The following is a 13,195-nucleotide window of genomic DNA, read 5'->3' on the forward strand; positions in this document are numbered from 1 at the left end:
AGCTACAACATAAACAGCTGAACTTTACTGGGAGCCTGTGGGCTGAGAGAAACTCCAAGCTTAAGAGTGTGATCACCTTGTCGACTGAAACCATCCAAGCCGGTGAGGCTTTTGTTATTCTTTTCTGTGCTGAAGAAAGCAAACAGTACAGTTTATAATTTCTATGCTGAAGAAAGCAATCTTTGAAGTTGTTTTGCTGTACTGAAGAAAGAAATTACTGTTTATGTTAAAACAGATTTTTCCAGTATTTTCCCCCAAAATGAATGGTATATCGTTACCTCCAATAAAGCATGCACATAAAATAGAAAAGTGCATTAAAAAATGAACTTTAATGACTCCAAGATGTTTTATTCATGCAGGAAAAAAGTATAAATAACCAATACATTCATATTTTATTTACTATTCAAAATTACTTTTCACATTTCATATGATAATCCACATATAAATGAATTCATCAGGAATACAATGACCACTTAAGCCAGAATAAAACATGCTATGGACCAGATGATCTATTAGCCCCAACTTTATTTTTTGAGAATTAATTTATGCTACTTAGAAACTGAACTGGAGCTACTCATACCTGCACCCATATAAGATGCAAGCGGTAAGAATACATTGTCAACCAATTCTGCAGAGCATTTGCCCTATTTCTTGGTATTTTATATTGGTAAGAATACGTGAATCTTACTAAATAACTTCTTGTATTTCATTCCTTTCGGTCTTGTAAATATACCATTGGTGTTTTGTTTTACTGTTTGATAAGTGAAAAAATAAATACATGTTGATTATGTCAGATATCTTGTGAACTGATAACATGCTGTGCTTTCTGACTTTGGTGCTCTCTGGGAACTACAGAATCCCTTCTATGTTTATAGAGATGAGGAGAGAAGAGGTGTTCTGTAGTCTTGTCCTAGGACAATGCTGCATCTCTATAGATCCATTAGGGTAAGTGAGCATTGTCGCCAGGAAGGACAGGAAGTGTGTTACTTGCAGGATCACCAGGTGAAAATAGAGCCTGAAAAATGAAAATTGACACCACATCTAAGGACTGTTAAGCTGCAATATATGCCATTTGTGTCCTTGGGTTTAGCTATACTTATATGCAGGTAGCTTGATCTGCCATGATGCCTTGATAATTTGTGAATTTGTATATGTTCAATTATTAATGAAAAACACCTTTATATGCTTCGTGTGTTTTTTTATTTGGATATATAGTGCCGATAGGAGAAACATTTTGCGTGAAGAATTGAAGATGAGTTTTTTAAATATTATTATATTTTAAATATTACCTATTTTTTTAATGGATAACATTACTATGACTGGGTCACAGGTTTCCAAATAAATGCAGTCTAGATTTCTAGGACTATGACCATCAACAATATTCAAGTAGACAGAGAACAGAGCACGGTTGCTCTGCATATAAAAAAATCATGGGAAATGCCTAGCTTGGAGCTCAATTCAAAGAGAATTGTAAAAAAATTGTACACCCAGCAATGGAAGTGTAGCCATTCCAGGCCTAAAATGGCTATCAGGTTTCTTTTTATAGATGCATTTTCCATCTTATGGTCACTGTTCTCTTTATAAATATAGGTTTTTCATTGGTGTTTATAAAAATTTAGCTTTTGGCTCATATAGGTATTATCTAAATCTCTCATAATTTTTTCTAAATAGCATTCAGGTTTCCTTTTTCTTTAATCTTCATGGTCCGTGTTTTTGTCACTATTCTCTTTATGAATATAGTATTCTCTTTGGTGTGTATTAAAATAGACATATTGACTCATGTGGGTATTATCTAAATCCCCTCTCATCCTTTGGTCAAAAGGTGGTGATACACATATTAGCATAAGCCTCAAATATAACTTTAATAAATCAGCAGGTATATTTGATGCCACTCTGCTATTCTCAGGACATGGTGGGGAAAAGAAAGCTGCACATGTAAGTATTGGCACAACATTGGCTTTGATTTATGGCTTGCTGAATGTGTGAGATACCCTGTAGGAGCTTCTGTGCTGTCTGGATTTAATTGAACATGTGATTCTTCTTTCCTGAAAAAGTAGATACAGTGGTACCTCAGTTCACAAACGATTCTGTTCGCAAACAATTCTGCAAAATTTTGCTTCCGTTCGCAAACTCCGCATCGGGTGACAAATACAATCGCAGCCATCTTCCCTGCTCTGACACACGGTCGTGGCTTCCTCTAGTCGAGATTGCAGTCTGATCACAGTTTGATTCGGTTCGTGACCAGAATCGTGGAACGAATTAAGTTCGTGAACCGAGGTACCACTGTATATGTTATCATTTGGACAAGCAATTATGAAGCGTCTCTTTTTTTGTGAACATTTGTGAAAACAGCAGTGGGACTCAGGTCAATGAATGTCTGAAGGAAGAGCCTTACTTGTGACTAGTGGTAAGCGGTCACATTTACTCCTTTTAAAATTCCATTGCAATACTGAAGAATAAAAAAAAAAGAATCTGACTGCCTGTTGTGGATAACAAGGACCTAAGTCACTTAACCAACTAATTAAAGATTTACCTCTTTGACTGATTAGAAGAATACAAAGTGTTAACAATGAGATGCTCGGAAGAAGGTGGGCTCTGCCTGCCCACTACACCTATTACAGTAAGAGGGCTTCAGGGAAAGGTGATAACCATAGGACTGCAACTCATTACTAAAATCTCACATCATCTATAACAATACATGTTAACATTTCCAAAATCTTTTTCTGCAGCACTTATTAAAAGAATACCTGGTATTCCTGCCATAAAGGTCCTTTTTCAGGCATATCCTGCTAGAGGCTTGCACCTCTCTGCCCCTATCTCCCAAATCTGCTCAGGCATTGGGATCAATTTACTAAAGGCATGTTAACCTTGTAAAATGAATTTCCACTTTGCAAGGGAATTTTCACTTGGCTTAGTAAATGTGATGAAATTGCACAACGCAAAGAATACCCAATCACTGGCAAGAAACATAAAAAGAAAAAGGATTTGTACTTGCACCTGATTGGATGATAGAAGTCAGCACAACTTCATCTAATTTACTGAGCTAAGTGAAAAATCCCTTGCCAAGTGAACATGCGTTCCTCTCTCAGTGAATCAATCCCATTTTCACCATGTCACATGGGATTCTTATGGAGACTACAAGTGGTAATTTCAACACTCATTATAAAGGGACGGTCCCCTGTTTTCACCATCAGGAAACCCGCTCTGAGAAATTTCATGCAGCCATTGCTAGAGTGCATACATGTAGACAAGAAGTAGCTGCAAAGAGGCTGCAAGAGATCAACTGTACTGACATGCAGCAAAGGAAGAGGAAATGTGAAAATACTTTTTTTTAAATGTAAGTTGTTGATGATACACAGAGCTTAAACAAACTAAATATTCATTTAGGTTTTATATTTGCTTTAATCCGACAGTTAAAGAAGAACTTCAGATACATTTCTTATTAACTCTTGCAGTGGGGCTACCCCCTCACTGCGAGGGTTAAGTGCTCATTTTGGTCTAGGGTTGAAAATGAAATATACTCACCCGATCCTGGGAACCGGCTTGCTCTTAGACCGGTCTCTGGAGAGTCTATCCCCTGAGTCATCACGTTCTATACACTGTATTGCTGCAGTGGAGGAGGAAACAGGCAGCGCTGTGTTTAGCCCTAGACCAACACAAGCAGTTAACTCTTGCATAGTGGGGGCAACCCCACTACAAGGGTTAATAAAACATTTCCCCAAAGTTCTTCTTTAACCTTTCCGGTATATGCCAACCGATGAGTCAATTTTCAGGTGTTAAAGACTGAATGCCTTGCCTGCTGCAGTTTTTCACCTGCTCTGGATCTGCTCTGCAACTGCACGCTGCGATGTGAACTGGAGCAAAAAATACTATTGGAATACATTGGACGCAGTTTTGATCCGGTCTGCATCTGCTCTGCTCTGGATCTGCTCCGCGCTTGGTGTGAACAAGAGCAGATCCTTGTTTGCCCACGGTTTATAGAATAATGCTCCTGTTAACATCAAAATGTATCCTGAAGGACCTATGCCACCCAGCCCAATGTGGTGACCCAGGTTTAATTTGGATTCCAATTGTCCTTAACAATTTTGCATTCATGTTCCCTAGACCACGGCACACACGTATGGCATTTGACCACAGCTAAGAAATATCCCATTTGGCCATTTGCTGTTATACCTCCAGGCAGCAAGGATGTGAAGCATTGTGTGTTCTGATATAAGTTGCTGTAACCCACAAGAGCACTGTGATTTTAATTATTGTTCTCTGGTCTGGCAATTTGGCATTATTGCCTAAGCCATCCGATGCCTTGCACGTTTATCTTATCATATCCCCAGGGTAGATGTGTTGATGTTCTGGATAGATGAGCAGGTGACTTCTGCTTTGGGAAATTCATTACACAAACTAAAGAATACCACCTTTAAAAAGCCAAATAGATCTATGGGTGCTGCTCCGATATGTCACCCATCACCAATAATAATGCCTTTTTTCAAAAGTAGAGGTGGCCCCTTGTTGGTGGAGTACATTAGATGTTTAATTTGTAGTCTGTACTTTAAAAATAGTAGGGTGTTACCTTAAATTTTTCTATCAAACACAACATTTTCCTCAACACAACAACAGCCAGAAAGCATTCGACAGAAGTGTAAAGATGTGATTAAAAGAAGGTGCACTATTACTATACTTGAAAGAAGTGGTATAAATTAGAGACTTGTATATAGTGTAAAGGACAGTGGAATTAATATTTTCTTTGTACAGAAAGTGGGGATACTGCAGGAATGGATTAAACTATGAAGGCACTTAGCTGGATTGGAATAAAGAACTCCATTGGTTTTGGATACAGGGCTCAGCTTCATACATTTACCTGAAACAATACTCCTAATATGTTGGGTTGTAACCAGAAAACCAAACATTATGCCAACAGAAAAAAAGTCGGGAAATATGATAGATGTGTAGCGCTAACCCCCGTGGGAGCCGCTGGTTGCAACGGGTCTTTCTGTACCCCTGCACCAATGTAACGCCCAATGATGGATCCACAGCACACCAACACACCTTTTTTGTAGAGTTTTGTAAAGGATTTAATGGCTGAGGAATGCCAAATAATCTTCTTGGTGGTATACTAGTCACAGACAGTACAATCAACAACAGGCTGAGACACTCTGGCACCCAGTCACCGCGACTATCTATTACCTATACGGAAACCTGTAACGCCAGACTGTCTCAGGAATGAACCTTGTGATAAATAAACTCAACAACAATATCTCCCCAGGGAAGTATCACCCCCTCTTGACTACTGGCCAGTAGTAATGTGCTCGGCTAGCCAACGTTAGGGCCCATACTGTGTAGCAGCGGTGTAAAAGTACATTGCCACATTGGCCCAGAGGTCTCTCACCACTCCCAGGGTTATCTTGGAATTGATGAAGTCTTTCAGCAGCAGATGGAAGTCCCTTTTTTTGTCAGAATGTCCCTTAGGAGGAAGAAGTCATTTATGGCCTCTTGCAACACATCACCCCCCCGTCTAGGGTTTCCTGGAACACATCACTGCTCGTTTAGGGTTTCCTGGAACACATCACCCCCCGTTTAGGGTTTCCTGGAACACATCACTGCTCGTTTAGGGTTTCCTGGAACACATCACCCCCCGTCTAGGGTTTCCTGGAACACATCACCCCCCGTCTAGGGTTTCTTGGAACACATCACTGCTCGTTTAGGGTTTCCTGGAACACATCACCGCTCGTCTAGGGTTTCCTGGGATCTCTGACAACGATCACTCCCAGATAGCAAGCAATTGTGCTGCAAGTTTGAAAATGACTTGCTAAACTCTTGCAGACTTGCCAAGCTTCACAATTTTGTTGCACAATTACAGCAAGTCTGCATTGCAAGTCTCCAGACCAGCGAGCTTGCAGAGCTCTTGCTAAGACCTGCAGGACTCTTGCTGTAGACTTGCCAAGCAAATTTGCTACAAATTCAAAAAGTGTCAACTAGAACTTGTGCTGCAGGTGTTCTGTAAGTCTACAACTTGCCAGGAACGTGTGCAGGAAGTTAACAAAATTACAATTTCACCCTGACACAAGTTTGTGGCAAGTTATCCCTGCTATCTGGGACTGCTGGCTCAGTTCGATTCCCCTCACTCAGTTGGGTTGGCTGGGTCACTTCAGGGGCTGGATCGGCCGTATGACCAGGCCGCTATACCTCCGCCGATGGCGCGTCACTAGGCCTCAGTGTGGGCGCTCAGTCACCGTCCCTCTCGCTCTGCAGCTGGACAATAGTCTTTTCACACTGGGATACAGAGCCTGTGTGTCCCTATCAGATAGAGGTTACCACACAGCCCTGTTGCAGACAGCCTTCGTTCACACAGTCTCACGGACCTTCGTACACTTCAGATCCCGATCCCCGACTGCCCGCGCCAAGTAACTCCCGCCCTAGTTCTCCTGCCTCCTCCAATACAGCATTCTGGTCGATGTAGTTCTCAACGTCCTTTCCCCAATATCTATATAGTAGCACATGTATATAACTATATAGGGGCTACAGATGGAAAACAAGACATTATAAAAATAGGAGTACTATTAAAATATCAGATTATGTACTCGTGAATGAAGTTGCAACTATACCTTTGCTTTGTTGGTTACAAGTCATGTTCCTATATGGATGGGGTTGGGGCTGCTGTTGAATAGAACTGCTGTGAGTGTAATGATTATTTAAGGACTTGGCAGAGAAAATTGTTGTTTTTTGACACATATTCTTGTGTTTGGAATGATTTGTGCCTGGAGTTATTTTTCAAGTAGGATATATTCAAAAATGGAAAAGCTGCTTCTCTAAACACGCATAAAGTCACCCGTTGGCATTACACAATTTTTCTCTAGAACATTGCACTGTGCAGAGACATAGTGACCATATAATTAAAGTGGATGTTGTAAATTGTTCAGGCCTTGAGGGCATTGATTTGTGTAGACATGAGGAAGTGAATGGCTGTTATGTGTATACTGCTATCATGGAGCCCGTTAAGACACTGACCCTCTGGCCTACCACAGACCTATAGTCTTCATTTACAGGAAGTGAAGGTTTGAGGGTGTGGCTAAGGAGAGGATGTGAGTGGACATGCGGGTAAGAGGTCCGGCATGTTATGCGGCTCCACTCAGCGTCCTGTTGCTGCTGAAGAGGCCTGACAGTCCTGTTCAGATGCGGGCTGACGAAGCGAGCTGAACGACCGAGACTTGGTGCAGGCGAGGAAAGAAGGAAGTGCTTGGGCTCTGTTGCAGTGTGGTCAGAGGTATCACCTGGTCAGCTGTAGGGGAGGATGCAGTGTGCCTGAACGGCCGAGCTACAGGGCAGACTGTCATATAAAAGCAAAGCACAGGAAGGTACCAACTGAACAGGGGGGGGAAGGATCCTGGGCGGGCCCCTGAGGCGGCCGGGGCCCCTGACATTAATATCGGCCGTACCTCCCTGACAGGAAATATTACAGGAGAATAGCTAGACTCCTCCACAACAGTAAGGATGATTGGTCCTTGGATGTTCTATATTGAGGAAATATTTCCCGTTTTGATGTACAGTATGTGGGAAGTGCTAGCTTACAAAACATGAAAGGTATATGTAAGATTCATATAGCTCTTAGCTGTATTGCAGATAGTCTGGATAGTAAGGGATCCACTGAACTAAAGATAGTGAGCAGAAGGTTAGAGAGGCTGGCACGCCATAATTATTTCTCTGTGTGCTGCACAGCCCTGATAATTAAGTTTTTATGCGCCTGGCATCACACTTATTTGAGCTTGTTGGAAATCTCATTCCAAAGCCATAATCAATAATATGCAGCTGCTTGCACCCATTTTTTTATGGCTATACCAGATTCCACTCCTCTGGGAAGTCTTGCCACAAGATTTTGGAGCATCTGTGTTGGAATTTGTGCCTATTCAACTAAAAGAGCATTTTCAAGGTCAGATACATTGATGTTTGACGAGAAGACTTGGCTTGCAATTAGCGTTCTATTTGACTCCAAAACTGTTCAAAAGGGTTGAGGCTAGGGTGGTCTACTCAAGTTCCTCCACACCAAACTCATCAACCATGTCTTTATAGACCTGACATTTAGAGGGGCTACACATATTTTGGGAAATATAGTGTATATGTGTATCTTCTAATGGACAGTGCATTGTGTGATCACACAGGATTCACCCTGTTATTTGGGACATATACGCCTGGACAACTGTTCCAGCAGTCTCATTGTATATGCAATATAAGGCTTGCTTTAAAGGAATCTATAGTTTGTTGTGTTTTATATTGTTGTATGTGATGGTGAACGCAGCAGGAGAGGAAGGGGCAGCACTAGGAGCCGAATAGTTGGGAAGAACTGGAAAATGACCAAAGCAAAGAGCAGAGTGAACAAAGGAATCACTTATCACTGTATTGCTGTTGTAGCACTAAACACATCACAGGCTGGGGGCATGGAGGTGACTGTTGAAATGCAATTAAGAAAAGTCATGTAACCACCATGGGGAACAAAAGTAGCCACCCTCCAGAAGGAAGGACAGTGTCAGCACCAATTCAGAAATAATTTGAGGATCTACAGCTGAGTTATACACAACTAAGCTACATGTTGTTTTTAGTTAAGGTACTTGAATGCTACTTTAAACTACAGTGGTACCTCGGTTCACGCACGCTTCTGTTTGCAAACAATTCGGTTTGCGAACAGGAGGTTTGGCAAAATTTTGCCTCCTTTCGCGAACTCTGCATTGGGTGACGAACGCAACCGCAGCCATCTTCCTTTCTCTGGCACATGGTTGTTGCTTCCTCTAGTCGAGATCGTGATCTGATCACAGTTTGATTTGATTCGCGACTAATTCGGTTCGCAACCAGAATCGTGGAATGAATTAAGTTCGTGAACCAAGGTACCACTGTATATACTTGCTGGGCCATCAGTACTCTCAGTATATTTGAAGCCGCCTGCACAAAACCAAAGGATACAGTCTGAAATAGGAGGTGTAAACCAGACCCCTTATTAAGCATATGCGCTGCAATGGTTGAAGTTCTGGCGCTATAATTATTTAAGTCAAATATGCACATGAGATGCCGATTCTCCCTGACTTCTCTGATAAACCTAGGTTCTGAAGGTTTTTCCCTTTGCAGTCCATGGTTTCTGCTGATCCTGATAAAGCAAGTCCCTCCTGTTTGTACTCCCCCCAACACTCCCAGGGAGAGCACTGAATTGGACAGACAATTACCAGGATTTCACAGATACTTCTGTATCTAGAATGTATAACTGCTGGATACAGAACTGTGTTTTGTTTTTTTACGCATGAGTCATATTTAAATCAATAGATTCAATGTGAACAGCCTATTAAAGTTTCTATTTCATTTGGTGTTAATCATTTCCCTGCTGTCACGTTTAATGATACTACAGTCTCCCGACTTACTAACCATCAGGGGATGAAGCCATCAGAAGTGAGGTAGACCATGGGCCCCAAATGTTATCAAGATTAATAATAATTAATGATCATCTTTTCTCATTGTGGACCCACTCACGCTGTACCTCACTATGCCCCCCTCTTGCCATTTCTCTTCCTGCTCTGTCTGGAAACTGAGGTTTGTCCAGTGGATAACATCAGGCATGCAGGAAAACTTTAGGCTATTGATGTCGACATTAAACCATATGAGACCTACTAATTGATAAGAAGCCATTGCTTTGTCGCCTCTGGGTTTCTCCTCTTGTTTCTTACATGCCCCCCGCACTTGCTGAGGGAGGATAAACAGATTAATGCTTTTGGCTCAGTTGGAGTGAGGTCATTTCTAAAGACCCTTAGTGATTTTCCTGATGAAACAAGCATTCCTGTGAAATGCATAGATAATTATCCTCATTTTATGGATACACTAATAGAAATCAAGAAAGAAAAATAGAGGAAACCAATAAGTATTGGATATGAGAAAATAATTTCTTGAGTTGGTGATATATTTAAGAATAGTTTGCTCTGAGCTGGTTAAATATAACTGTATTTCTGGTTCATTTACTGTAAATTGTATATATTGCTACAACTGAGAAATGAATAATGTATTTTATATTGAATTTGATTGAAATAGTTGGATAATAAGCTTTTCTTATTTTTATAGCAGAAGTGTATGTATCAGTACCTAAAAAGTTAGACAAATTTATTTTTATAACATGCTTTTTATAAATTATGGATTTGGTACTAGGGCCCAACAAAATAAAAAGACTAATTCTAAAATAAGTCTTCAAGAACCACAAAATGTAATTGCTGAATCTGTACGTAACACTTACAACACTTGCTGTCAAATGAATGCATCCACAATGAGAAAGAAATTGCACCAATTTAACCTTCAAGGGAAGTGTGTCAGGAAATAGCATTTGCTGTCCAAAAAGAACAATCGAGCAAGATTACAGTTTGAGCATAGGCAAAGACCAGACCTCGTGGAAAACTGTGCTGTAGACTGAAGAAAGACAGTAGACATGTTTCGTGCTAACAGCAGGATTTCAGTAGGAGAATCTCATATCAACTGTGAAGCAAGATGGTTAAAATGTTATGGTTTGTGGTAGTTTTGCTGCTTCAGCTCGCAGTCATCAAGTCAGCTATGAATTCTGCAGCATATCAAAGTATGCTTAATGAGAATGTCACCTGTCTAAAGCTGAAGTTAAACTGGAAATGGATCTTTCATTTAGGTGATAATGAACTGAAGCACACTAGAAATTCCACAAAGGAATAGCTCCAAAAGAAGAAATGGAGGGTTATAGACCGCTCTTTTCAAAGCCCTGATTGGTGGGGGAATTTAAACGGTAAAGTTCATGCAAGGAAACCCAGAAACATTGTTAAAATAAAGGAATTTTGCATGGAGGAATGGTCTAAAATTTCACAAAGTCAAAATCCAAAACTGTTGGACAGTTGTGCAAAACACTTACTATCAGTGGCGTAACAATCGCCATAGCGACCCAGGCAGTCGCTATGGGCCCCGGGCACAGGGGCGCCCGGCCAGGGCATCCCTCTGATGCCGTGTGGGACACCTGGGTCGCTATGGCATATCAGGGTTCTGGCTGTCACTGACACAGCACGGCAGCGGCTGTGAAGAGGAGCAGCCGCTGCGGAGCTGTGTTAGTGAGAGCCAGTAGCTGCTGCAGAAGAGGCCGACAATCGGAGTGAAGGAGGAGGCGGGGCCCGGGCCGGCGACCTAAGAGCCAGTGATGTAAGAGGAGGCGGGGCCCGTCGATAGAAGAGGAGGCGGGGCCCGGCGACCACGGAACCAGACACTGGACAGCCCTGACAGGTAAGAGTTGTGCAGTCCATCTGAGACCCTGCAGAGCCCACTATAGAGAGTCTATGGTGGGCTCTGCAGGGTCACTCTCAGGTGGGCTGTTTGGTATATCAGGTGGGCTCTGCAAGTGGCATAACTAGCAATCACGGGGCCCCATACAAAAGTTTGCTATGGGGCCCTGTGATTTCTAGTTACGCTTCCAGAGAAAAGCGTGTACTTACGTTTTCCACAGTACATATTGCAATAATATTTTTGTTAATTAAATAATTAAACATTTCTGGCAAAATCAATAGGAATTTTTTAAAATGACTTTACATGTTCTGCAGTACTGTTTTGTTCTGTTATTTGTTCAAAAAGAAAACTAACACAGCCACTCCATCTACAGATAGGGAAAGTAAGATACAATTTGTTCCATTTTTGCTCTTGGATTTAATTATCCTTTAATTTAGATTCTATTGTATTAGAAAATACTACCTTTTTCATACCTATTTGCATTTGTTTTTAATTTAATTCAGATTACAGATTACAATCACAATTTCAACTGTTTTATACTAGCTACACACACACACAATTTTACCACCATTTTTGAAAATTAGAATTTCTAATTGTATTTGCAAATATTTAATTTTAGGGGTGTCACATGCATTTGCAGTTTGATTAATAAAAAAAAAAGTGCCATTTAAATCATCGACGAATACACAGATAGAGAAGGCAAGACGTGTTCTCAAAATGATACCATTTAACCGATTTTTCAGGTCAGGTCTCTTGCATCTGCATTTTTTTTAAAATAGCCTATGTCCACATTTCACAGCTCTTATAGAAAAGAATAATTTTCTCATGCAAGTTAAAACTGATGTCTAGGCAAACATCTACAATAAATACACAGATACACAGGAACTAGAGCTCTCCAATCAGCAGGGAATGTAAGCTTTGCAGAGCTATAGGTCTGACTCAGCAGGACCTCCTCAGAGAGACTACTGCTTCCTCACAAATAGCAAAGGTCCTTCTCTATAACAAGCTGGCAGTGAAACGCCTTTTTTAACTCAGGTTGTGGGTACTATCTAAAAAAAAGATCTGTAGTATTTTGAACACCTTTTGTTTTAATGCACCCGGAATGTATTTAGCTGATTTAAACTATATGTTCAATGAGGCTTTAGAATTGAACACCAGGCAAACCGCTAAATATATGTGAACTGTATTACCTGTCAAAAGATTTGTAATTCTGATCATCTGGTCTTGCTCACAGCTGCAGGAAAATACTACTGATGCAGCAGCCATGAGGAAGGGAGCCACAACAGGTTGATGACGGCATCCAACACACTTTGAAGTGTGAGATGCTGAAGAACCCAGTGGCGTCTACAACGTATAACTCTACAAGAGAGTGAACACTGGATTACCATATGCCATATTAGTTTTCACTTTCTTAAGGTAATGAATGTGTAATAATGAAAGTGTATTTTTAATTTGTGATGTTATATTTAATGTAGTCCAAGCTGAACAAGGTGGTCTATGCAGTATGGACATATACACTGAGTGGCCAGATTATTATGACCACCTGACGTTTGTAGGCTAATTAGCTATAATTTCACGCTGAAGTTGCTAGAGGGCCAGACCATTATAAATAGGGAAGCAGGTTGTTTACCACGACAGTAGAAGTGATTTTTTTCTGAAGATATGGGTAAACAACGCGATTTAACAGCCTTTGGTTGGGATGATTGTTGGAGCTCGAGCCATGGAGCGAGTATCAGCAAAACAGCAGAATTCGTTAAATGTTCAAGAGGGGCTCATTGTGAAAGTGTTTAAAGACTGTACTGTCAGCCGAAAATCTGGGTCTGAACGTGCGAATTATGGCCGTCAGCGACTGGTCAATGTTAGGGCAGAACGGAGAGTGGCAAGACTGGTACAAGACAACAGAAGCGCAACAGTGCAGTGTCAGATTCCTTGCATCACCTTT

The sequence above is a fragment of the Nanorana parkeri genome, unplaced genomic scaffold (genome assembly GCF_000935625.1).
Source record: "Nanorana parkeri isolate BGI_ZX_2015 unplaced genomic scaffold, ASM93562v1 scaffold1282, whole genome shotgun sequence".
Lineage (NCBI taxonomy): Eukaryota > Metazoa > Chordata > Amphibia > Anura > Dicroglossidae > Nanorana > Nanorana parkeri.